The 25,653-nt window shown below is 51.7% G+C and overlaps 1 protein-coding gene and 1 long non-coding RNA gene across 5 annotated transcripts in view; one reads left to right on the top strand and one right to left on the bottom strand.

Moving 5' to 3' along the window:
• LOC137652383 (trichoplein keratin filament-binding protein-like) overlaps positions 1-25,653 on the bottom strand; it is a 73,900-nt gene that overhangs the window by 3,491 nt on the left and 44,756 nt on the right. The window lies entirely within an intron of this gene.
• The window catches only part of LOC137652385 (uncharacterized), a 77,979-nt gene that overhangs the window by 50,829 nt on the left and 1,497 nt on the right, over positions 1-25,653 (top strand). The window lies entirely within an intron of this gene.

The raw sequence follows: 25,653 nt of genomic DNA, 5'->3' as shown, positions 1-25,653 counted from the left end.
TAGTTAGCGGGGGGTGGGGAAGGGTAGCGTGCTACCCCTCCCCCCTCCACACACCGGTGACTTGCTCCACTTCACTTTTGGCTCGGCGGTGATCTGACGTGTCTGCTCATCGCCTTCGTGACAGCCTTTAATTTTCTGCTTTTTCTTTTCAGCGTGTGTGTTGGTTGGAAGTTGACCTTCAGTTTTTTTTTTTCTTTACTATGCGTACATGCCCTGGAGTTGCTGGCCGTCCTTGTGGGACGTTCATGTCGGACGTTAATACGGATCCACACACCCTCTGCCCTCAATGTCGGGGCCGACGGTGTGACCAGGATAACATGTGCCGTGAGTGCAGGGAGTGGTCTGCCTCCCAGTGGGAGAGGTTTGGCCGTCGACGTAAGAAGAAGTCCAAGAGAGACCGTTCTCCTCCGGGTTTAGCCTTGAAGGAGGAAGGTTCTCGGGACTCTTCTTCCGCCGCCCAAACCTCCTCCGAAGCTCCCCCTCGGCCGCTTCCTAAGGAGAGTCGTCCGAGTGGGAGCGCAGGCCCTTGTTCTGTTTCCCTACCTTCGGTGGGGGGAGAGGGCGTCGCCTCCCATAGCGAGGCGGTTCCCCCTCCTCCTCCGGGGGAGGTTATTGATAATGATAATGCCTTATCCAGTGATGATCTTTTACAGATTTGGTCGTCCCTGGGGCTTAAGGGCTTGCCCTCCAGGGTCGCTCTTATTGACCTTGTCTCGTTGGGGGCCGCTGTTAAGCAGTTGCCGGTGGTAGCAGAGGTAGACCCTCTGTCTATTGTCGACATCCTGGTGACAGAGGCCTCCGACGTGGCTGGGCCTTCCGCCCAGGTGCTGTTTCTGGTGATGGTGCTCAAGGCTCTCCTCCTCCTTCCGTACATCCTTCGAAGGGGGAAGTGAGTCTTTCGGTCTCGACTGCTGCTCAGCTTCCTTCTGAGGGAAGTGTTTTGACGGAGACTCCCCTTCGGAGGACCGATGGTCCCGACGATCTCCCCCGTGGCCGCCTCCGCCGTAAGGCTCACCGCCCTCTACGCCACAAGGGCCTCCCTTCCCCTTACAGGGGGACTAAGAGACGCCTTTTTGGGTCTTCGTCCTCTGGGGGGAACTCTCCTCATCAGCCTCAACCTATTGCTCCGCCCTCCTTGAACCTCTCTGCAGACCGCTCACCATCTCCTGCCAGATCTTTGCCTTCTGGAGAACTCGTCACCCGACGGGCAACGGTCCCTTCGGGGCTAAGGGATTCTTCCCTTACGCGAGCAGTGCTAGCGCACAAGCGCTCTCCTGCTCGCCAGCGATCACCTATTCGCCAGCGATCTCCTGCTCGCCAAGACTCTCCTGCTCGCCGACGCTCACCTGCTCGTCGGCTCTCTCCTGATGTTCGCCCCCTCGCCAGCGCTCTCCTGCTCGTCAGCACTCATTTGAGGACCATCGCCCTGCTGTCTCTGACCACCCTTTAGTTCCTGCTGAACTCCCTGCTCACCATCTGCCTGGTCCTGTGGCTACGCAACATCGTGCTGTGCGTGTGTCAGAAACACATGTTCGCCAACGCGCCAGCGATCTTCCCGTTCCTGCTCGTGAACGCGCCGCACCACCTGTCCTCTCACAGGACACGCGTCGACCTTCTGCTCGCCAGCGATCACCAGCTCGCCAGCAATCACCTACGCGCCAGCGATTACCTCCTCGCCAGCGTTCACCTGCTTGCCAGCGCGCACAGGCGATCTTAGTATCGCCTATTCAACAGCGACAACTAGCGCGCCGACGTTTGCCAACGCTCTTGAAGGAACATGGTTCGCCAGCTTCTAGCTCGCCATCGCGCGATCGCCTGCCTGCACATGCCGCTCGCCATCACACGACCCTGCACGATCGCCCGCTTACGCATGCTGCTCCTCATCGTACAACCCTGAACGATCGCCCTCCTGCGGATGCTGATCACCATCGCACCCCATCACGCGATCATTCACCTGCGCATGCTGCTCGCCATCGCACGACCCTGAACGATCGCCCGCTTACGCATGCTGCTCCTCATCGCACAACCCTGAACGATCGCCCTCCTGCGGATGCTGATCACCATCGCACCCTATCACGCGATCATTCACCTGCGCATGCTGCTCGCCATCGCACAACCCTGCACGATCACCCGCTTACGCATGCTGCTCCTCATCGCACAACCCTGAACGATCGCCCTCCTGCGGATGCTGATCACCATCGCACCCTATCACGCGATCATTCACCTGCGCATGCTGCTCGCCATCGCTTACCATTACGCGGTCATTCACCTGCACATGCTGCTCACCATCGCGTCGACATACCACATCGCGCCATCGCCAACTTGAGCGACTGCACTCACCAGCTCGTCATCGATCGCCTGTGGATCTACATCGCCAGCGATCTTCCTCACCTACGCGGCAGCACGATCCCTCGCCATCGCGCCAACGCTTACGTTCATCGCCTCGGACACGTGTTCATTCACCTTCACGCCCACTCGCCCGCTCACCTGCGCGACCACTCTCCTGCGCGACCGCTCGCCTGTGCGCCCGCATGATCATCCACCTGCGCGCCCGCGCGATCATCCACCTGCGCGCCCGCGCGATCGCTCGCCCGCGCTCCTGTGACACCTTTCGCCTTCGCGCGACTATTCGCCCTCGCACGACCATCGTTCCCGGCGAATTCCACAGCCGGTGGTAGCAGCAGGGACGCGTGCTCCTAGACGGCACTCGGGATCACCTCCATCCAAGCGCAGGTTGGTAGTGCAAGACGAAGACAGGTCAGTACAGCATTCTTCCCCACCTTCTTTTCAGGCAGGTACCGTCGTGTCCACTCCAAAGGATCGCCCGATCCCTTTCTCTTTAGCGAGGATTTCGGACTCTGTGTCCTTGGAGCAGCAGACTTGGTTTGGTCCGCTGGCACGGGCGTTAGTGAGGGTTATGAAACCAGCACTCGCCGGCCAGGGTAATAAACCTAGGGCGAAGTTGGTTCCCAAGAGGTCGGTCTCGAAGGTCCCTTCTCCTGCACGAGTACTCTCTCCTTCTCCCGTGGACGAGGCCTTTCCGTCCTCAGGTGAGTCCAGTGGGGCGGTAGTCTTCCCCTCGGCACCAGGGGGGGAGACTTCGCTTCAGGCAGGAGAATCGTCTCGTGAGGAAGGGGTCCCTCGAACCTCGTTGTTGGGATCCTGTATCCCTCCCAGGAGGGAACCCAAGGATTCCAAGACCAACCCTAAATCCTCTGCAAGGATTCGTCAGGAACCCACGACTACCCAGGGGAATGTCCACGTATCACCCCAGGAAGAGATTCCTGGGGCAGGAGACTTAGCTGCCAGCCCGCAGGGAGGAGAACAGCAAGAGTCCGAACATGCCTTCTGGCAGGTCCTAAGCCTGATAAGGACACTTAACAGACTTACGGATCCAGTCATCGCCCCCCGTGAAGGCAAAGACACGATTCTGGATGAAGTGTTTGACGTTCGGAAGGCCCCTAAGACCAGTGCAGCTCTGCCCTGGTCTCGGGGGCTGAAGAGTGCCAGAGCTAGGGCCAACGCTCAGCTCGCACTTCTTGCCTCCTCCAGTCGTTCCACTGCCGGGAACAAGCTTATCCCTCCTCCTCGCCTTCAGCAGAGGAGGTATTTCGAGATCCTGGGTGAGCACAACCTCGCTCTTCCTCTCCATCACTCTGTGGAGGAGCTGGCGAAGGGAGTTCCCCTGGAGAAACTCTCTGCCCGGCAGGTGTCGTTCTCGGCGGCAGAGATCCTTAACCACGAGAAGGTCGCTAAGTGTGCCATGCAGGCCACTTCGTGGCTGGACTTCTGGCTAGGATCTCTGGGCATCCTATTGCGATCGGAGGACTTGTCCAAGGAGACCAATAGGAAGGCCCTAGAGACCTTCTTGCTCTCGGGCACCCGCTCCATCGAGTTTTTGGCGCACCAGGTTACCACCCTGTGGGCCAACTCGGTGTTGAAGCGTCGCGATGCTGTGTCCGAGAGATTCCATCTGAAGGTCCCCGCCGTAGATGTGTGTAGGCTCCGACATGCTTCCCTTCTGGGGGAGAGCCTGTTTGAGCCTCAAGACTTGGAGCGAACGGCTGAGAGGTGGAGGAAATCCAGCACGGACTCCCTCCTCCACAAGGCCCTTACAACTCGGCCCTATAAGCCTCCAGCCCCGCCACAACAGCAGCAACAGCCTCGTAAGGCTCCCAAACAGGCACCGGCAGCTAAGAAAGTGGTGTCTAAGCCCCAGCCCTTTCCAGCCAAGGTCAAGAGGGGCGGTAAGTCCTCCAGGGGAGGCAAGACTCCTAGGGGTGGCGGCCGCGGCCGCAAGCCCTAGGGGTGGCAGTCCCCCTGCGTGTCCACCTGTGGGGGGATGCCTTCAGCGTTGCGTCCGCAGGTGGCAGCAACACGGGGCCGATGCTTGGACGGTCTCAGTGATCGGTCAAGGTTATCGCGTCCCGTTCACGTCATCTCAACCTCCCCTGACAGCGAATCCAGTGTCGTTGAGCTCCTATGCCATGGGATCGGCAAAGGGGCTGGCCCTTCAGGCCGAAGTCGAGACCATGTTCGAGAAGGGTGCTCTCCAGGAGGTCGTGGACGGCTCCCCAGGCTTCTTCAGTCGACTCTTTCTTGTAAAGAAGGCCACTGGAGGCTGGAGACCTGTCATCGATCTCTCAGCTCTGAACAGGTTTGTCAAAGAAACCCGGTTCAGCATGGAGACAGCAGACACGGTCAGACTTGCGGTGAGACCACAAGACTTCATGTGTACACTGGATCTAAAGGACGCGTACTTCCAGATCCCAATCCATCCGTCTTCCAGGAAGTACCTGAGATTCTGCCTAGACAACAAGATCTACCAGTTCAAGGTGCTGTGGTTCGGTCTCTCCACAGCTCCTCAGGTGTTCACCAGAGTGTTCACCCTGATTTCATCTTGGGCGCACAGGAACGGCATTCGTCTCCTTCGTTACCTAGACGATTGGCTGATCCTAGCAGACTCGGAGTCGACCCTTCTTCGGCACCGAGACAGGCTTCTGGATCTTTGCCAGAATCTGGGGATCGTGGTAAACCTCGAGAAGTCCTCTCTGCAGCCGTCCCAACGACTGGTTTATCTAGGCATGCTAATAGACACCAATCTCCACAAAGCCTTTCCATCAGACGACCGGATAGCAAGGCTGAGGAGGGTGGCGGAGCCTTTCCTCAGGCGAAAAGAACTCCCCGCCCAATCGTGGTTGCGGCTCTTAGGCCACCTATCCTCCCTGGCCCGTCTGGTTCCAAACAGCCGCCTCAGGATGAGATCCCTTCAATGGCGGCTCAAGTCCCGGTGGAATCAAGGATACGATTCCCTGGACATTCTGATCCCAATGGGGTCTCTGGAACAGACGGACTTGCGGTGGTGGCTGGCCAACGAGAACCTGTGGAAGGGAGTGAGTCTTCTCGTCCTCCCCCTGGAACTGACTCTGTTTTCGGACGCGTCAAAAGAAGGGTGGGGAGCGCACGTTCTGAACCAGAGGGCCTCAGGCCTTTGGTCAGAATCAGAAAAGTGCCTACACATCAACCTGCTAGAATTGAAGGCCGTCTTTCTGGCTCTTCAGCAGTTCCAACGGTCCCTGGCGGGTCACTCCGTGGTGGTGATGAGCGACAACACCACGGTAGTGGCTTATATCAACAAGCAGGGAGGCACTTTTTCGCAACAGCTATCCCATCTTGCAGTAGAGACTCTGAGGTGGACCGAAACCCACTCGATAACACTATCAGCTCGCTTCATTCCTGGCAAGAGGAATGTGCTCGCCAAAAGTCTGAGCAGGGCTTCGCAGATAGTGAGTACCGAGTGGTCTTTGGATCCTCAGATAGCCAACAAAGTCCTAACTTTGTGGGGTTCCCCGACGGTGGACTTGTTCGCGACAGCCTTGAACTTCAAGCTCCCCCTGTACTGCTCACCAGTCCCGGACCCCAAGGCACTCTGCCAAGATGCTTTCCAGCAACGGTGGGACAACATCGACGTGTACGCCTTCCCACCATTCTGTCTGATGAGAAGGGTGCTCAACAGGACCAGACTATCGGTCAACTGTTCCATGACTCTAGTACAGTAGCTCCGCTATGGCATCACGCGGAATGGTTTCCGGACCTTCTGCAACTCCTGACGGAACTCCCAAGGGAGCTTCCTCCACGACACGAGCTTCTCAGACAACCCCACTCCGGTGTCCCTCACAGGGCCGTAGCCTCGCTTCGGCTTTACGCCTGGAGACTATCCAGCGTCTCCTCGCGGAGAGAGGCTTTTCGCAACAGGTTGCGGAGAGAATGTCTCGGCACCTGCGAAGGTCCTCTGAGGGAGTCTACCAAGCAAAGTGGAGAGTCTTTTGTGGTTGATGTCGTGGAAGGGGTATCTCTCCACTCGATGCCACTATTCCAGCAATAGCGGACTTCCTCGTGTATCTGCGAGAAGAAATGCGCCTTTCTGTCTCGGCGGTGAAAGGCTATTGCTCAGCCTTAAGCTTGGCCTTCAGATTGAAGGGCGTGGATATTTCTTCGTCGCTAGAACTCTCTTTACTCATACGTAGCTATGAGCTTACCTGCCCCCAGTCGGAACTGAGACCCCCTCCTTGGAACGTGGTTCGAGTCCTCAGGTCGCTCAAGAGACCTCCCTTCGAGCCATTACGCCAGGCCTCCGATCGCCACCTGTCTTGGAAGACGGCTTTCCTACTCGCCTTGGCCTCGGCCAAGCGAGTTAGTGAACTTCATGGTCTCTCGTACGACATCGCCCATTCAAGGGGATGGGGGGAGGTAACGTTCAGGTTCGTCCCTGAGTTTGTGGCCAAGACTCAGAATCCTGGAGTGCCGGATACTCGGTTCGACTCTTTCAGGATCGCGAGTCTCCGTTCTGTAACAAACGACCCAGACCAGCTGCTACTATGCCCATTGAGGTGTCTGAGGTACTACTTGAAGAGAACGGCTGCAGTCCGTCCTCATGTGCGAGCTTTGTTTGTGAGCACAGGCAGGACAAAGAGGAGGGTCACCAGGAACACCATCTCTGCTTGGATTCGAAGGGTTATCCACCATGCCCTGAATCCTGACCCTCCTCCGTCACGTCGCCCTCGGGCCCACGATGTCAGGGGTATTGCTACATCCCTGGCCTTCAAGAGAAACTTCTCTGTGACGCAGGTACTTCAAGCTGGGGTCTGGAAGCGTCAAACGACCTTCACAGCCCACTACCTGCAAGACGTGACCCACAGGAGCCTCGATACGTTCTCTATCGGCCCTGTGGTGGCTGCACAACAGCTGGTCTAACCTCAGGCTCCTTTTTGGACAAGTAGCAGTAGGTTGAGGGCGTTGTTACCCGGTCTTAGTCTGTGTGAATGAAAGAGTATGTCTGACCCTTGCTTCTTTCTTCATTCTCCCCTCTCTTGGGGAAGCAGCATCCTGGTCCTCGCATAGCTGACCTCGACCTCGGCAGGTAACCCATGCTTCTTTGTGCTCCTAGTATTAAGCTTAATACTGTTGCGTCTCCCATACCCTGACGAGGTGGTATGGGGAACGTCCTATCCTAGAATTCCTATCTGAAGGTCTCAAGGTCAACTTCATAGGACGAGTCACACTCTCCTCCTCACACTGCTTATGTAGGCCACTCGTTCCTAGCGATGCTAGGAACCTGTGAGGTACAGGGGCTCCCTCTCTCTAGTGCTGCTCACTGAGGGATCGAGCCCCCGGGCAAGCCGAAGTCAGTAAGGCTGGGGACTTTCCACCCTTCCTAAGGGGTAAGTCACCCTTTGTAAATAGCGTGGTTTGTATTTCGGTTACGGAACAAATGACAAATTCGAAGATAATTTGTATTTTTCCTAACCATACAAACCTTAGCTATTTACACATATGTGCCCGCCATCCCTGACCCCCAAGTCAAGTCCTACCTCTAAGTGAAGTGAAGCAAGTCACCGGTGTGTGGAGGGGGGAGGGGTAGCAAGCTACCCTTCCCCACCCCCCGCTAACTAGCGCGGGGGTAATTAACCCTCGTTAAAAACTATTGGCTCGTCATTTCAGCAGCGCTAAAAGTAATACCCTTTGTAAATAGCTAAGGTTTGTATGGTTAGGAAAAATACAAATTATCTTCGAATGTCATGTTTCAATCTAACTTTTCTTAACACTAAGAATGCCGCACACCTTGTGCTGCAATTGCAGCCTGTTGAGGGAGTGCATAGTCTGTAGCATGTTCCTGTACCTCTCTGGAAACACCTTTCTCATCCATGGGTTAGGATGTTCTCCCGAGGTGACTTTTCTTTTCATTCTGTTTTGTTTTTCCTCAGCGCTAGCGAAACCCTACAGCATCGTTGAGCTAAGTCAGCCGACGTAAGAGCGAAGTCAGATGTTCCTTTTCCTGGGGAAGTTGCTGCTCCTGACCAGTCACCGCCTTCTCCGCCTGCGCCAGTTCCTGATCATCTTACTGATGACGGCTTTTCCTGTACATTGGTTCAGTCCTCTCCGGAGTAGTTGCTGACAAGAAGTCCTCGGATTGACTTGTCGGGTAATCCCTTCAGGAGGAACCCAGAAACACGCTACGGCTACGTTTCACAATCAACACTCTATGTCGACCTTCAACTTAAGCTCAGCTCGTTGACGGGAAGCAGAGTGCTACCTGGAGGTTCGCCTTCAGGTGTTGGAACTTTTGCTTTCGAGGGAGAGTCCCTCCACCAGCTGCTGTCTAGCAATCTTCCTTCTGGTTGGATTCCTCTATGCCCCACCCTTGCTCTATGGAGCAGACTGGACCAGAAGACTCATTTCGCCCAGCAGACTCATCACACCAAGCTGTCTCGTCTCGTCTAGAAGACAGAAGACTTGTTACGCCCAGCAGCCTCATCTTGCCCCTACAGACTTGTCACTCCATCAGACTCTTCTCGCCAGACTGACTTGTCTCATCTAGCAGACGCGCCTCGCCCAGTCCTGCTGCAACTATGCTGTCAGCTTACGATCACTGTCAACTCACAATCACCCGACAGTTCATGATCGGAGGAGGAGGACCACAGTAGTGGCTCACGTTGAAAAAACAGGGCGGTACCTTTTTCCACAGTACTTTTGTCTTCTAGCTTGGGTATGCTAAGATGGGGAGAAGACAACTTTGTTTCCCTATCAGCTAGATTCATTCCGAACAGTAGGAATGTGCACACAAGTCATCTGAGCTGAGCTACTCGGATAGTGGTCTCCGAGCAGTCTTTGAACCATCCAATAGTCAACAAAGTCCTAAATTTCAAAGGTTCCCTAACAGTGGATCTCTTCGCGATGTCCCTGAACAATAAATCTTCATCTTTGTGCACCTAAATTAACAAAAAAAGTTTTGTATATAAAAACGTCCATTTTTTTTACACTTTTCTCTATACCATGTGAGAAAACAAAGACTACTCTGTCAAATAGTAGAGAAAATATGACAATGTTTATCATTTGTAAACACAAACATGCATAGGCAAAAATTAGCATCTGATACACCTTCCCTGCCGTTTTGCTTAATATGACAAATTCATAGATAATTTGTATTTTTCCTAACTATACAGACCTTAGCTATTTATTAGGGGTTATACTTTTACCGGAGCTGAAATGACGAGCCATTAAAATTTAGCGGGTTAACTACCCACACCGCTAGTTAGCGGGGATAGGGGGGCAGTAGCTTGCTACCACTCCCGTTCACACACCTGTGGTTTAGTCACTGCTTGAAGGTAGGACTTCAAGGGGAATAAGGTTGGCGGGCAAGTTTGTATAAATAGCTAAGGTTTGTATAGTTAGGGAAAATACAAATAATCTACGAATGTTATTTTTTCCGTAACTGGAATACAAACCACGCTATTTATTAGGGGTGACTCACCTATGAGGAAGGGCGGACGTCTCTGCCAATCTGGCTTTTGGCTTTGCGCAGGGGTTCCTTACCTGAGTGTGTTAGTACTCAAAAAATAAGGAGTCCCTGCCCTCACTAAAACCTTGCTACGCAAGGTCCGCGGCCTACGCAAGCTGAGTGGTGAGACATGCAGAAGTGTGACTGTCTAGGTAAAGTTATTCAGAGTCTATGTAGGAAGAAACTGATGTAACCAAGAATTTCCCAATACCACCTTGCCAGGGCATGGGGGGACAATAGTATTAGCTTAATACTAGGTACACAAGGGAGCATGGTTTACCTGCAGTGGTTTGAGGTCAGCTTATGCAGAGAACCCAGGATACTGCTTTCCCCACAAGAGGGTAGGATGAAGAAAAGAATAAGAGCCAGTCAAATCTTTAATCTTTTCATTCATGCAGACTAAAACCGGGTAACAGTGCCCTCAATCTTCTGCTACTTGTCCAATAAGGAGCTTGAGGTATACAAGCAGCTGTTGTGCAGCCACCACCGGACCGATAGAGATCGTATCAATTCCTGTGGGTTATGTCTTGCATGAGAAAGGTTGTGAAAGTCACCTGGAGCATTCACATCCTTTCTTGTAAAACCTGCGTCACAGAGTAATCTGCTAAGAAGGACCAGTCTGGTCATACCTATGCCCCTGACACTGTGAGTCGTCATGTCGAGATGATGTTTCGGTGATCCTCCTCTAGTCTCTCCCAGTGCTGATGACAAGAGAAGGGACCCGGGTGGGCTGTTGCTGTTTTCTTTAGGTAAAGTCTCATACCTTACCCTGGGTACACTAACGAATGATCTGGATCGTCTGTTACCGGGTGGAGACTTGTGTAGGAACCGTCACCTCTGGAGACTGTGTCTGGCGACATACTCAGGGACAAAACTGAACATTGTCTTTCCCCCTTCTCAATAATGGGCGATGTCGAAAGAAAGACTATGAAGTTCCTTGACTCGTATGGTTGCTGTCCGAGTGTGTAAGAACATTGTCTTCGTAAATCAGAAGAAAATTTGTTGCCTGGTGAAGTGGAACATGAGGAGGTCTCTTTAGAGATCTGAGAATTTGAACCATGTTCCGAGGGGAAGGTTTCCATTCAGACTGGAGAAAAGCAAGTTGTAAGTCCGTATAAGTTAGGAAAGGTCTATCGATGAGAGGATGTCCCTTTCTTTCAGTTTGAAGGTGAAGGATCAAGGATGAGTGATCATCTTTACCTATCAAAACTGAATAGGGGTCTTTTCCTCTTGTATATACTCGAGGATTCCGCTATTGCTGGAATAGAGGTATCGAGTGGAGAGAGACACTTTCACATGACACCAACCACACAAGACGTTATACTGCCTGGTAGACTGATTCTGAGGAATTCCTCAGATATCTAGACAACCTTTTCGCAAAAGAGGTACTGGGTAGTCTCCAGGCGTACAATCATAGCAAAGCTATAGCTTGTGATAGGTGTCGAAGTTGGTTGTCATTGATGAGGAGAGGGTTCTCTTGGAGAGACTGTCAGGAGCTGCAAAAGGTTAGGAAACCATTCTGCATAATGCCCTAGCAGAGCTAGGAGAGTCCTTGAGAGCTTGACCGATGTTCTAGCCTTCTTGAGTGTCCTTCTTCAGATAAAACAGGGACGAGACATAAACGTCATTGTTGTACACACCGTTGTTGCCAGAGAGCCTTGGGGTCTAGGGCTGGGGAGCAACGGCAGCCTGAGATTCAGGAGCGTTGTGAACAGATCCATAGTTGGAGGACCTCGTAAAGTCGGGACTTTGTCGGCTACAAGGCGATCCAAAGACCATTCGGTATACCTTATCTGAAATGCTGTGCACAGATTGTCGGCGAGCACGCTCTTCTAGTCTGGAATGAAGCGGGTTGATAGTGGTACCGAATGGACTTTGGGCCATCTTAGTGTTTATACTGGTAGATGGGAAGAGGCTACAAGCAAGTTCCTTCTTGCTTGCTGATGTGAGTCTCTTTGTGGTGTGTGGTGGTGTCATCCATCACATCACTGAGGGGTCTATTAGGAACCGATGAGGCTGCTGAAGGACCGGAAAGTTGGCCTTCATCTCCTGAGAGATTTAAGTGAAGGTACTTTCGGACTTTGTCCAGAGGGCTGAGGTCGTGTGGTGTAGCACTATGGTCCCTCCTCTCTTCATTTGATGTGTTCTAAGCACAACATCAAGTCCGAGGGGTGGGGAAGGATGAGAAGGTTATGCCGCTCTGTAGATTCTCGACTGACACTCATCCCTTGAGGTTCGTCCAAACTTCTGGTCCTATGGGGGTCAGAATGTTTGGGGGATTGAGGGTCTGATTCCAGTCTGACTCGATCACTTTGGAGTGGGAGTTGTTCTGGTTTTTGAGAAGGTTTTGTGGAAATTGGTTTCTAAAATCATTCCCAAATACACCAGTCTTCTGGGAGGGAAGTAGGGAAGACTTCTGCAGGTTTACCCTGATCACTGGATCTTGGTAAAAAGACTTCAGAAGTTCCGGTGCTAATGCAAGGTTGCCACTGAGTCTGCTAAGGTCAGTCAGTCGTCACGAAACGGAGGAGACAGAAGCCGATCCTGTGAGACCAGGATGGGTGTAGTGAAAAGACCGAAGCACAGTGCCCTGAACAGGTGTTAATTGTTTGTCTAGCCTGAATCTTCCAACCTTCCCAGATGGATGGTTTGGGCCTGGAAGTAAGTGTCCTTTAGGTCCAGTGTGCAAATGAAGACCTGAGGTCTTAGCCCTTGTTCGAACTCCAACATGGTGTGGACATCGACCCAAAGGGACAGCTCCATGCAGATCCTTTTGCATGGAAGATTGTCGACGCTGGAGTCTTGACTCGTGTTGTAAAGCATCAGATGCGATACCCAGTGTAAGAATTCTTCCCTAAGAGAGAATTCCTATAACTATCAGAAGGAAGGCTTAGCCTTACCATGCGCCCTGATGGGATTGATACTATTTCTAGAACAGAATCAATCTGGCAAATGTTAATCAATGGTTAACAGTTGGGTATCGTGGTTACTGTGCAGTTGGAGAGTACTCGCAAGTAGTTCCCTGTCGACAAGCCGTTGAAGAGGGTTGTCGAACGTTTGCGGATCAATTTAGTGTGATGGCGAACGGTCAGTAGCAAGAAGTATGTTGTATACCTTCTGATCTAGGGAACTACGGGCAGAGGTTGACTAGTAAGTTCAAGTCATGAACTGCTGGCGAATGGCCGATGATTGGTGAATCGGCGGTCTGTGAGCCGATGGTGAGCTAGAGATCAGCAAGCTGATTATGGTCCCCCCTGGTTGGTCAGAGATTAGCAAGTTGAGTTCAATGCTCGAAGAAAGATGAGCTGCCCATCGGTGATCTAGTGATCAGCAAGCTAATGACTAGTTATTGACTAGCAATCGGTGATTGGAAACACTAGCAATTGGAGATCGTTAGTCATTGGAGGGACTAGAGGTCAAGGATCAGCGTTGAGCTAGCAATTGGCGATTAGCGACCTAGCAATCAGTAAACCGTGAACTAGCCATCAGCAAACAGTGATCTAGAGATCAGACTGTTAATGCTTTTCAGTTTGCTGATGGTGGTCTGTCAAGGGAAAAAAAAAAAAAAAAAAACTTCAGAAGAGACAGGGACCAAGGATTCCCCGTTTTGATTCCCCTTGTAAGATGGAATCTTCGGGATCTTGAATCCTTCTGTGAAGTCTCTTTCCTCTTTTTCCGGTGGCAATATAATGTTTGCGGGGAGGAATGGGGGAATGGTGACCTGTCCAAAAGTTTTATTCCTTTTTTCTGCCTATTGCGCGAGTTTGCAGGAGAGTACTGGAGCGATGGCACAAATGAGAGCAGGCAAGAGCTGGCGCATTGGATCTGCGACCACTGGTTCTTTGGCAAGAGCTGGCGCATTGGATCCGAGACCGCAACTGCGCAGGACGCACAAGAAAGTGCGGAAGAGCCCTGGCGCGCAGTAAGGCACTGTATAGTTTTGTCCAGTCTCCCTAGAATGCGCCAAAGCGTGAGACTGGTTATGCAAGGGCGGGTGCATTGGTGCGTGCGTGGGAGTACTACGTGGAGACTGCTGGCGCCTGCGTGCGTTAGACCATTGGCGCGCGCGGAAGACCGTCGGCATGCGCGCGGAAGACTGTCGTCGTGCGCGCATGCGGAAGACTGTCGTCGTGCGCGCATGCGGAAGACTGTTGGCGCTCGCGCGAAAGACTATTGGCACGCACGCGCGGAAGACCGTCGGTGCCCGCGTGGGGAAGGCCATCGGCGCGCACGCGGAAGACTGTCGGTGTGCGAGCGGACGACTGTTGGCGCTCATGCGCAAGACTATTGGCTTGCGCACGAAAGAGCATTGGCGCTTGAGCGAGCGGGAGACCATCGGCGCCCGCGCGCAGAACTGTCGGCGCGTGCGCACGTGGAAGACTGTCGGCGCGCGAGGAAGACTGTCGGCGTGCACATGATAAAGCTGGCAGGAGGGAGTTGGTGATCCTCAGAAGAGTACAGGACCGAAGTCCAAGGACTAACTGTAGCGTAAGGTAGCGCTAAAAGGTCGGCAGGTCAGCTGGCAGGACGACTGGGATGAGCCCTTAGGAAGGGCAAACATCCATGATGGAGACCGTAAAAGGTCCACGGAAGAGTCCAGGACTGAAGTCCCAGGACAGTGCATAAGGTTGCGTTGGTAGATCGGCAGGTCAGCTGGTAGGACGATCAGGAACTGGTATGTGCCCTTTGGAAGGGCGAATAGCCACTGATGGCAACCGTGAAAGGTCCATAGAAGAGTCCAGGACAGAAGTCCACGGACTAAGTTGCAGCGCAAGATTCCGCTGGTAGGTCTGCTGGTAGGATGATCAGGAACTGATGAAGCCCATGAGGGCTGGTGGACCAGCAAGCTGCCCTTAGGAGGAGTCCAGGACCGAAGTCCACGGACTAAGTTGCAGCACAAGGTTGCGCTGGTAGGTCTGCTGGTAGGATGATCAGGAACTGATGAGGAGAGTGATCCTCCGAAGAGGTGTCTCTATGAGCGGCCTCTCTCGCGAACGAGAGAGGTGAACACTTGATAGAAGAGACATGACACCCATTAGGGCCGGTGGATCAGCAAGCTGACCTTCAACAGTAGCGATCCTTCGAAGAGGAGTCTCTATGAGTGGCCTCCCTCGCGAACGAGAGGTAAAGACTTCGTAGAAGAGACTTGCCAAGACTGTGCTCTGCCCCCTAAAGGGTGAGAGACTCAGCAAGGGGGGAGAGAAGTCTGGGTGAAGGCAGCAACAGCAGTCGGAGACGATGAATTTATTAAGATGTGGGAAGTTCTCTCTCAGAAGGGAGAAACAACCTCACACCTGGGGAGGAAACTTACCCTCGGAAGGGGAAGTTGTCCAACCCCTGGAGGCGAACCTCCCGGTTAGCATTCTCAGATGATCTGAAGTGCTGGTCATGTTGTCACGGGAGTACTTCTAAGAGAAGGGATGACGCACATGAGGATGTCCTCTGAGGGACGGCAGTGACAGCAGATTCTCAGGCATGAACAGAACAGCTCTGCTTCGTCGGTACTCTTAGTCGTATGAAGAAAACTGCATAGTTAACTGGGAAAAAATAAAATTAATTAATTATTTAACAGAAAATTCCCAAGGGAGGAACTCCGAAGAGGAACCCCGAGGGAACAACATGAAAATAAGTAATGCGCCCTTTCTTCCCCAGTCGACATCCACGGGAGAAGGGAGGAGCGGAGTAACTATAATAAAAACAGAATTACAATTATTTAAATCGGCTAAGAATATTCACTAATAGTGAGAACCACTGATCCTCCAAAGGGAAATGTTCCCCACAGTGAAAAGCTGAAAAGTTAAAATTACAATTATAATTTCGCTAAAAAATAATTGAGACAAACAATCGGAAGCGCAACCTAACCCGCGAACGGGAAAGGAGCTCTTCCCAAAAGTAAACTGTTGTTGAAAGGTGAACGACCTTGAGAAGAGAAAGACCGTAGTCAATCTCCAAGAGGCCACATTCCCTTCGCTCAGTAATTCGTTTCCTGTAGGAAAAGGGAAAAGGCGAAGACAATAGTTGAATGAAAAGGGTCCAAGTGATGATGATTCCCCTGCGGCAGCCAAGTTAACGTTTATATGCCCACAGTAATACCGATGGACCAGAGAGGGAGAGGTTGTTCCCCATGAAGTGGAACTGTGCTGGCCTTGTTTTGGTGCTAATGTATGCAAGTGTCGTTATCGTGTATGTATCACACGCACAGCACAAACACTGAGAAGGAAACTTATCACACTTCTATAAACATCTATACATAAACATTAAGAATGTTTTCATACTAAATCACAGGTGTGTGAACAGGAGTGGTAGCAAGCTACCTCCCCCCTACCCCCGCTAACTAGCGGTGTGGGTAGTTAACCCTCGCTAAATTTTAATGGCTCGTCATTTCAGCTCCGCCGAAAGTATAACCCCTAATAAATAGCGTGGTTTGTATTCCAATTACGGAACAAATATAAGTACTGTACAGTAATGAATAATGCTAGGAAGAAAATAAAGATTCAATAGAAAGCTGAATGAATATCATAAAGAATTCATAAATAAAATAGATAGGTTCTGTCCAAAAACAATTTGAGCAATTGTAGACAGGATGCACATCAAAATTTTATATTTATGTAACTAAATTTATATTTTTTTTTTTTTACATTTATATAACTTAATTTTTCTTTTTTATGTAAAAATGGTCATATTTTAAAATTTTCATAAACAGTACAGTACCATGTGAGAATACATAGGATATCCTATTAAATGGTATCAAATTTTGTGGAATAAATAGGTAAACATAATGAATAATGTTGAGAAAAAATTGCAATGAAAAGCTGAATGCATTTCCTGTATAATCCAAGAATAAAATGAAGTTTTGATGAGGGAAAAATTTATTTTTCGGGTTAATGTACTGTGTGGTCTCCATGGACTTTCCTCTGAAAGGCTAGAACTGGGAATCCAATATGATGGAAATACCAAAGAAATATTGTCGTCCCTACCCTTGGGCCAGTGTATCAACAGGCATAGCATGGATTCCGTGTGTATAAGAGACCTTCTAGTTCAGGCGCTCTTGAACTTGAACACAGCATCTCCAATGCTGAAAACTGTCTGTGTGATGTTATACAGGGGATATATACGTATCACCTATCTTGAATGTCATCAATAAAATCAAATAGATCATCAGAGAGGTCACTTTTACCTTCACTTTCCATTGTGCAATGATACGGGAGGTGCGCAATATTGTATGTAGGTAAATAAGAGTGCTAGGCGATACCATTATACTCATGTGGGAGTGGGGCTGTACAAGAGCTGTTGTCGGAGATCAATAGGATATAGATTTACAACTTTGCATGAAAACTCAAATATGACAAATTCGAAGATAATTTGTATTTTTCCTAACCATACAAACCTTAGCTATTTACTAAGGGTTACCCTTTTAGCGCAGCTGAAATGGCGAGCCATTAGAATTTAACGAGGGTGTATTACCCTCGCGCTAGTTAGCGGGGGGGTAGGGGAGTGGTAGCTAGCTACCCCTCCTCCCCCTCACACACAGGTGAATGCTCAATTTCACTTAGAGGTAGGACTTATCTTGGGGGACAGGGCTGGCGGGCAAATATGTGTAAATAGCTAAGGTTTGTATGGTTAGGAAAAATACAAATTATCTTCGAATTTGTCATTTGTTCCGTAACCGAAATACAAACCACGCTATTTACAAAGGGTGACTTACCCCTTAGGTTGGGTGGAAAGTCCCCAGCCATACTGGCTTTGGCTTTACCCGGGGACTCAGAATCCGAGTGAGTCGCACTAGAGAAAAGGAGTCCCTGCACCTCACAAGTTCCTTGCTCCGCAAGGAACCATGTGGCCTACGTAAGCTTGTGTGTGAAGGAAGAAGTGTGACCCGTCCTAGGTAGTTGACCTGGAGTTCCAGAAGGAACTCTGGGTTAGGACGTTCCCAATACCACCTCGTCAGGGTATGGGGGACGCGACAGTATTGACTCAATACTCGGAACACAAGGAAGCATGGTTTACCTGCAGAGGTTCGAGGTCAGCTATGCAGAGACCAGGATGCTGCTTCCCCGTAGAGGGGATGATGAAGAAAGAAGTAAGGGCCAGACATACTTCTTTCGTTCATGCAGACTAAAACCTGATAACAATGCCCTTAACCTTCTGCTACCTGTCCAAAAAGGAGCCTGAGGTTAGACCAGCTGTTGTGTAGCCACCACAGAGTGATAGAAAACGTATCGAGACTCCTGTGGGTCACGCCCTGCAGGAATCGGGCTGCGAAGGTCATTAGACGCTTTCAGACTCCAGCTTGTAGCACCTGCGTCACAGAGTAGTATTACTCGAAGGCGAGGGACGTTGCGATGTATCCAACATCGTGCTGTAGGGCGACGTGACGGGGGAGGGTCTGGAGACAGGTCGAGATGAAGGTCCTTGAGTCCAGGCTGAAGAGGTATACTGGTGACTCTCCCCCATGTCCTCCTTGTGCTCCCAAATTGGCTGCAACTGAGGACAAACTGCAGCTGTTCCCAGCGCTTACCTCTCGATTCCTTTACTGGTAAGAAAGAGAAGGTCTTGGGACATCAGATACAGAATGGAGACTCGAAATCTTGAATGAATCGGACCGAAGGGCCGGGACCCCCAGATTCTGAGTCTAGCCAACAACTCAGGAGCGAGCCTGAATGTTGCCTTCCCCTCTTCCTTAGAAAGGGGGGAGTTGTAAGAGACCAAGAAGATTGCTTACACACCGGCCGTGGCCAGAGTGAGCAGGAGACCCAAGGCGGAATACAATCCGAGGCCTGTCGTAAAGGTCTTGAGAAGATCTCTTAAAGGACTAAAAGTCCTAGCCATGCTCCAAGTTGGAGGTCTTCCTCCGACTAGGGCAGGGACGATCGTAGCTTCGCATGAGCGAGGATAGATCCAGCGGGCAGGAAAAGTTATTCCTTTAAGCCTGAAGGTCAGGGAAAGGCTGAGCGACAGGCTTCATTGCCGAGAGCGGAAAGGAGTTTCCTCCCGCCGAAAGGCAATAAGACCGTTATTGCTGGAGAAGAGGCCTCAAGGGAAGAGGTATATCTCCCACGGCACCAACCACCTTCGACTCTTCACTTTGCCTGGGAGACCCCTGTGGATGACAATCGCAGATGACGCGACCTCCGTACCGCGACTGTAGCGGGTTGTCTCTTCTTGAGGAGGAGGCGTAGTGTCTCCAGGCATGAAGCCGAAGCGACGCCCCGGTTCGGGAGAGATGTCGCAGTGTGGTTGCTTGAGTAGTCTGCGCCGTGGGAAAAGCTCTCCCGGGAGTTCCGTCAGGGGAAGCAGAGGGTCCAGAAACCGTTCTGCGTATAGTCCCAGTGGAGCTCTCCCATTGAAAGGTTGACAGACAACCTGGTCTTGTTGAGACCCATTGTCCACAGACAAAAAGGAGGGAAGACGCAGGCGTCGAAGTTGTCCCACCATCACCGGAATGCATCTTGCCAGAGTCTCGGGGTCTGAGACTGGGGGGAAGAATAGCGGAAGCTTGAGGTTCCAAGCTGTCGCGATCAGGTCCCCCAGACCAGTACTTGCTGGTTACCCAAGGTCAAAGACCCCCAGGTACACTCTCTCTACGAGGCTCTGCTCGGATAGTCTGAGAGAACATTCCCCTGCCTGGAATGAGAGAGCCGATGGTGGTATTGAGAGAATCTCAATCATCCCGGTATCTCTACTGCAAGATGTGAAGGTGTGAAAATGCATCCCCTGCTGGTTAGAATACGCCAGAATCATGGAGTCGACGCGCACGGGCGACTCGGCAGGAGCTGTAGAGGGGACAGACTAAGGCCCCTAAGCCTGCCTGAATGATGGAGAGGTATCCTTCAGGTCTTGACCATAGGCCTGGACCGGAACATGCCCCCCCCCCCTTTCCTTTGACGAGTCCGAGAACCGCATCAAGAATGTGGGGAAAGGACGAGAATATCCACTACCATCAAGAGGCTCCATAGGTCAACATCCATTGCAGGTCTAATAGTTCCGCTGGTCCCATAGGGGCCAGGAAGTCCGGTTAAATATTGCCTGAAGCCACCGGAACTTGGATCGTCCCACATGGAACTTATCCTGAGGCGACCGTTCGGACTATAGACGGGTCAATGAGGAAAGGAGAACTAGGAAACGTTCCAAAGTAGGGCTGAAAACTCTGCTTGACTGAGAACAGGTACTGCGACTCTCCTCAGTCTAGCCACAGTCAACCGAAAGGAAGGCTCGGAGGATGTGGTAACAGAATCTGGCCTCCCCAGGTGGTCACCCATCCAAGTACCGACGTTGCTTAACCTCGCTGGACGGACGAGAAGCGGGGTTTCCAACGTGGTAAGGCCGTTGACTCAATATCATGGCCAGATACTCCAGATGTTGAGGCAGAGGAAGAGAAGGCTCAAAGCAAATTACCATGAGCCCACACTCATGGTAAGCATCCGGAAGCTTGTCCCGGCGCTGAAGAAGGTCGAACCCGAGCCTACCGGAGTAGACCAGCCCTCCAAACAGCAGAGGAGGCGGAAGCCTGCACCTGAGCGGCCAAGAGGAAGGCAGGGAGAGTTCTCTGGGGAAACAAACCTGCTATGCCACGGCGGAATAGCCACACTGCATCATAAGCAGGAATACTTGCAGTCTAGGCTGAATTCGACGAGCACCCTGGAAGATGGATGGAATGGAAACTGAAAGTACCCGTCCTTCCGATCCAGGGTTTAAGGAGTCCTGTCGCCTCGTTGCCAGTCTGATCGATTCTGCTGGTCTACGCTGGCCGAAGTTTGTTCGACAAACTTGATCAGGGCTGAGAGGTCGACTACGGACATCCCCTCTTAGATCCTTCCTTACAAGAAAGGATCGACTGAGGGGGCCGGGGGTGAAGCCGTCGATGATCCTAAGGAAGACCCTCGCCTAAGGTATGGATCATTCTGCCCAACCGGGCAACTCTGCTGACGCTATGGCATAGAGGTTCAGAGACACTGAATTCGCTGACAGAGACGGCAGGTGCGATATCCTTGGCTAATCACAGAGATTGTGCGGGAATGGGCATCGGGAAGCCGTCATTCGGATGAGTAACCTTAAGCATCCTCCCAGCGAAAAACCTGCAATCCTAGAGTTCGTGAACTCCTTTTAGGACTATGCCCCCCGGGGGAGTCTCCCGTGCCATCTGTTCCTGACAGGAGGAAACTGCAATTGGACACCTTGTCCCAGTTGTCGTAGCCGATAACTTAGGCCGATGTGGTTGAAAGAAAAGGGCGCTGGAGCCCTGCAGAGTCTGGAAGAAAGCGCCTTGGAGGAGTGAAACCAGAAGTCGATTTCCTCCGCACACCAGCTGTCTAAGTCTCTGTCCTTGGGCACAAACAAACTCTTCTCAAGGATGGAAGGGTGTCTGAGGTCGTCGACCTCCACAGATGAGACACCCGAAGGAAGCCCTCAGTCAGCGCGTCCAGATGGTACAACATCGAGCTTGTCCGAAAGTTAGATACTTAACGACGAAAGGCCAAGGTGCCTGAGCTCGAGAGGAGGAAAGTACCCCTGATCTTCCTGTAGCTTCCTTGAACCAAACCTCGGGCCGTAACCGAGGAGGGAAAGAACCTGGTAAGCTCCCAGAGTAAGGGGTAAGCAGTCACCCCTTGTCCGATGGAGAAATCCCGAATGGAAAGCCCCCCCGCCAAAAATCCTTCCAGGGAATGATGGGGAAGGGCTAACCCAGGTTCAGGAAAGAGGAGTGTTGCTCAGATCTCCCTTAAGTTTCTCCTATTCTTGCAAGTGCCATGCTCTGCGTTTACGGGGTGAGGCCGTGTTCTGGAAATACACTCCAGAAGAACTCGCCAGGCTGGCCATGCTGTGAAAACCTCATTGGGAATCGTGGTTGCAATCGCCCTGGAGCTCGCGCGACGGTAATTCAAAGATTTTCGCGTGGGCGAACGTGGAAGCACCCATGCGCGGTAACGCAAACGAAGGTGAGCGAAGGAGCGCAGAAGGAGGGCGAGCGTGGTAGGAAGCGCGAGAGCTGGTGGTCGGCAAGCGATAACCCATAGACGAGCAATGGATACTGCAAGAAATAAGCCGACGTTTGTGCGAAGAAACACTGTAGGTTCGCGCGACGGAACACCATCCGTCCGCGCGATGGAAAAACCGTTGGTTCGCGCGTGGGCGAACATTGGAGAGCATGGGCGCGGACGCGCATGAGCGTAGACGTGCAGGCACGTGGGCGTGTGGGCGCGCCGGCGAATGGTCGCGCGGGGGCGCAGGCGAGCGGTCGCGCGGGGGCGCAGGCGAGCGGTCGCGCGGGGGCGCAGGCGAGCGGTCGCGCGGGCGAGCGGGCGCGCAGGCGAGCGGTCGTGAGGGTGGGCAGGTGGATGAGACCGAGTCCGAGGCGGCGAACGCAAGCGTTAGCGCGATGGCGAGGAAACGCGCTGCCGTGTGGGCGAGGAAGACCGCTGGCGATATGGATCAACGAGCGATCGGTGGTGAGCTGGTGAGCGCTAACGCGCAGGTTGGCGATGGCGCATTGTGTTATGCCGACGCGATGGTCGAGCAGCATGCGCAGGTGAGCAATCGTGCGTTGGCGAGCAGTATGCGAAGGTGAGCGATCGCGAGCAGAATGTGCAGGAGGGCGATCGCGCGATGTTGATCGGCATGCGCCGGGTCGCGCGATGGTGATCTGCATGCCAGGGTCGCGCGATGGCAATCAGCATGCGCAGGTGGGCGGTCGCGCGATGGCGAGCAGCATCTGCAGGTGGGCGATCGCGCGATGGCGAACAACCTCCGTAGTTGAGGGTCGCGTGATGGTGATCAGCATGCGCAGGGTCACGCGATGGTGATCAGCATCCGCAGTTGAGGGTCGCGCGATGGCGATCAGCATCCGCAGTTTGAGGGTCGCGCGATGGCGATCAGCATCCGCAGTTTGAGGGTCGCGCGATGGCGATCAGCATCCGCAGTTTGAGGGTCGCGCGATGGCGATCAGCATCCGCAGTTGAGGGTCGCGCGATGGCGATCAGCATCCGCAGTTTGAGGGTCGCGCGATGGCGATCAGCATCCGCAGTTTGAGGGTCGCGCGATGGCGATCAGCATCCGCAGTTTGAGGGTCGCGCGATGGCGATCAGCATGCGCAGGTGAGCTAGTAGCTGGCGAACCATGTTCCTTCAGAAGTGTTGGAGAATGTTGGTGTGCCGGCTGTAACACACGCGGGCGATCCGGAGATCGCCGAGAGACAGGTGATCGCTGGCGAGCTGATGATCGCTGACGAGCAGAAGGCTACGCGTGGAAGCCTGCGCATAGAAGAAGAGTCCTTGACCCCGACCTGAACCGAAGTTCTAGATCGCGAGGGCGAACGTGGGCGCACAGGGCGCGTAACAGGAACCAACAGGAACAGCAGGGATGATCATCTTGAAAGCGCTGACGAACAGTAGAGCGCTGATGAGCAGAAGAGCGCCTGTGTGCTAACACTGAGCAGGAGCAGGAGAGAACACAGCAGAAGGGCGCACAGGGAAACCCTGACACGCAAGGGAAGAACCCCCGTGGGGGCAACCCTTTGCCCCGAAGGGATCGTTTGCCGCCGGGAGACTGATGTCCGTCGGGAGACTGATGTCCGTCGGAAGACCGCTGTCCGTCGGGAAGACCGTTGTCCGTCGGGGAGACTGATGTCCGTCGGAAGACCGCTGTCCGTCGGGAAGACCGTTGTCCGTCGGGGAGACCGTTGCCCGTCGGAAGACGAGATCAGACTGCTGTCCATCTGCACCAAGGCGGAAGATCGAGAAAGGAGTTGTAGGCTGCAAACGGAGATCCAAAAAGACGCCTCAAGCACTCTTATAGGGCGAGGGAGGCCAACAGCAACAGCAACAGAAGAAACCTCCGAAGAGGAGTCTCTATGAGTGTACTCTCTCGCGAACGAAAGAGAAACACTTCGTAGAAGAGACTGGTCAATCAGTGACCTAAAAGGAGCAATCCTCCGAAGAGGAGCTCCTGCAGTTGCCCAGCCCCTTGAGCGAAACTGCAGGTGCGACCGCTCAGCACCAAGAGCATAGTCGCACGAAAAAAAGGCAAGAGAAGAACCCCCCAAAAGGGGAAAAACTCAAGCCTGGACAGGAAAAACTTCCCTCAGAAGGAAAGTTACCCGCCCAAGGAGGCAAGCCTCCTGAGAGTTCTAAAATGAACTGGAGAGCTGTCCGTCGTCACGGGAGTACTTCCAGTAGAAGGAGACATGCCCCTGACGAAAATACAAGGGGGGGAGGCAGCAACAGCCGAATCCCCAGGACTCAACCAGACAGCTCACACCGTTGCCATATTACAGAAACGAACTAGATCGGTAACTGTAAAAAAATAAAACAAATAATATTAGTACACATTCATTCCCCTGGGAAGGCTCCGAAGAGGAATCCCGAGGGAAAGGAAACAAGAATTACACAACAGGCACGTGCCCTCACAACCACTTACACTCACGGAAGGAGAGCTGTAACCAAAACAGAATTATAACAATTATAATTATGTAACTATGTAATTCAAAAATGAATGAACACTAAAGAAAGAACGAAAACCCCGAAAGGAATCGTTCTACAAGCTGAAAAACAAAAAACAACTACAATTAGATTCCTAACTAATTGAGACAAATGTACGGCGTAGCAACCCCCCCACACGGAAAGGAAGCTACAAGGGCGTAGTAACACGTAGTAAAAGGGTGAACGACCTCAAGAGAGAGAGAGAGAGAAAGACATAAGTCAAACTCGATCGCCACCCAAAAGATTACGCCGTGGAGGCCTAACTGCCGAGAACTCCACGTAGAAATCGTACACTACACACACAAATCTGAAAAGGAAACTTACTTATTTCTATACTCAAATATATATACAAACATGAAAACATGTTTACATATATATTGAGTAAATGAAAAGTAAGCGATTAAGTAAAGACAAAACAAACAATGGCTGCCAAGAGAGGACCAAGACAGAGACGTCTGACACAGTCCGAGCCAAAAGTGAAAGTGAGCATTCACCTGTGTGTGAGGGGGAGCAGGGGTAGCTAGCTACCACTCCCCTATCCCCCGCTAACTAGCGCGGGGGTAATACACCCTTGTTAAATTCTAATGGCTCGCCATTTCAGCTGCGCTAAAAGGGTAACCCTTTGTAAATAGCGTGGTTTGTATTTCGGTTACGGAACAACTGAATGTTAAGAAGCACAACATTTTCAGCGAAAAAGTAGGGGTAGGCTATAGCTGCCCCAGCCACCCCTGTTCCTAAATCTCTGCTACACTGCAATATGTATGATAAATATGTAGCCAATAACCAAGATTTTTAGCAAATATTTTCAATATTTTGACAAAATAAATGACGGAGCACTACGGTTACATGAATGGATGATGACAAAGTGCATCATCGGGTCACAACTATGATTAATTCTAATTAGTTATTTTAATTCTATATCTTTTACTTTCACAAAATAGTTCTAACCCGGTAAGAAAGCTGATGTTCTCAGATTTCATTTATTTCATTGATTTTCATTAAGTTGGTAACACCTACCGGTAACTAAACATAGATCTGTGGGAACAGGACGAAATTCAAATCAGCTATAGAAGAGCTTTAAATGTAATCATTGGTAACCATAAACTTACATTAGAATAGACCAGACATTACAGCTGGGTACTACGAGTATTAAAGATTCTTTCATGCGATATGATATACAGGGTGGTATTATTTGTATTTGTGGAAAGTGCCAAAAACTTTGCAAAGATTGAACGGAGTCTTGTCTTGGGGTCAAAGTAGTGAAGATGAGCCACATTGGTAATCTATCACTCGTGGTTCAACCAATTGAGTAGCCATTACCATGAAAGTCACATCCCATAC

Source organism: Palaemon carinicauda, chromosome 13, assembly GCF_036898095.1.
Source record: "Palaemon carinicauda isolate YSFRI2023 chromosome 13, ASM3689809v2, whole genome shotgun sequence".
Classification (NCBI taxonomy): domain Eukaryota; kingdom Metazoa; phylum Arthropoda; class Malacostraca; order Decapoda; family Palaemonidae; genus Palaemon; species Palaemon carinicauda.
This window is presented reverse-complemented; position numbering and strand designations above follow the sequence as displayed.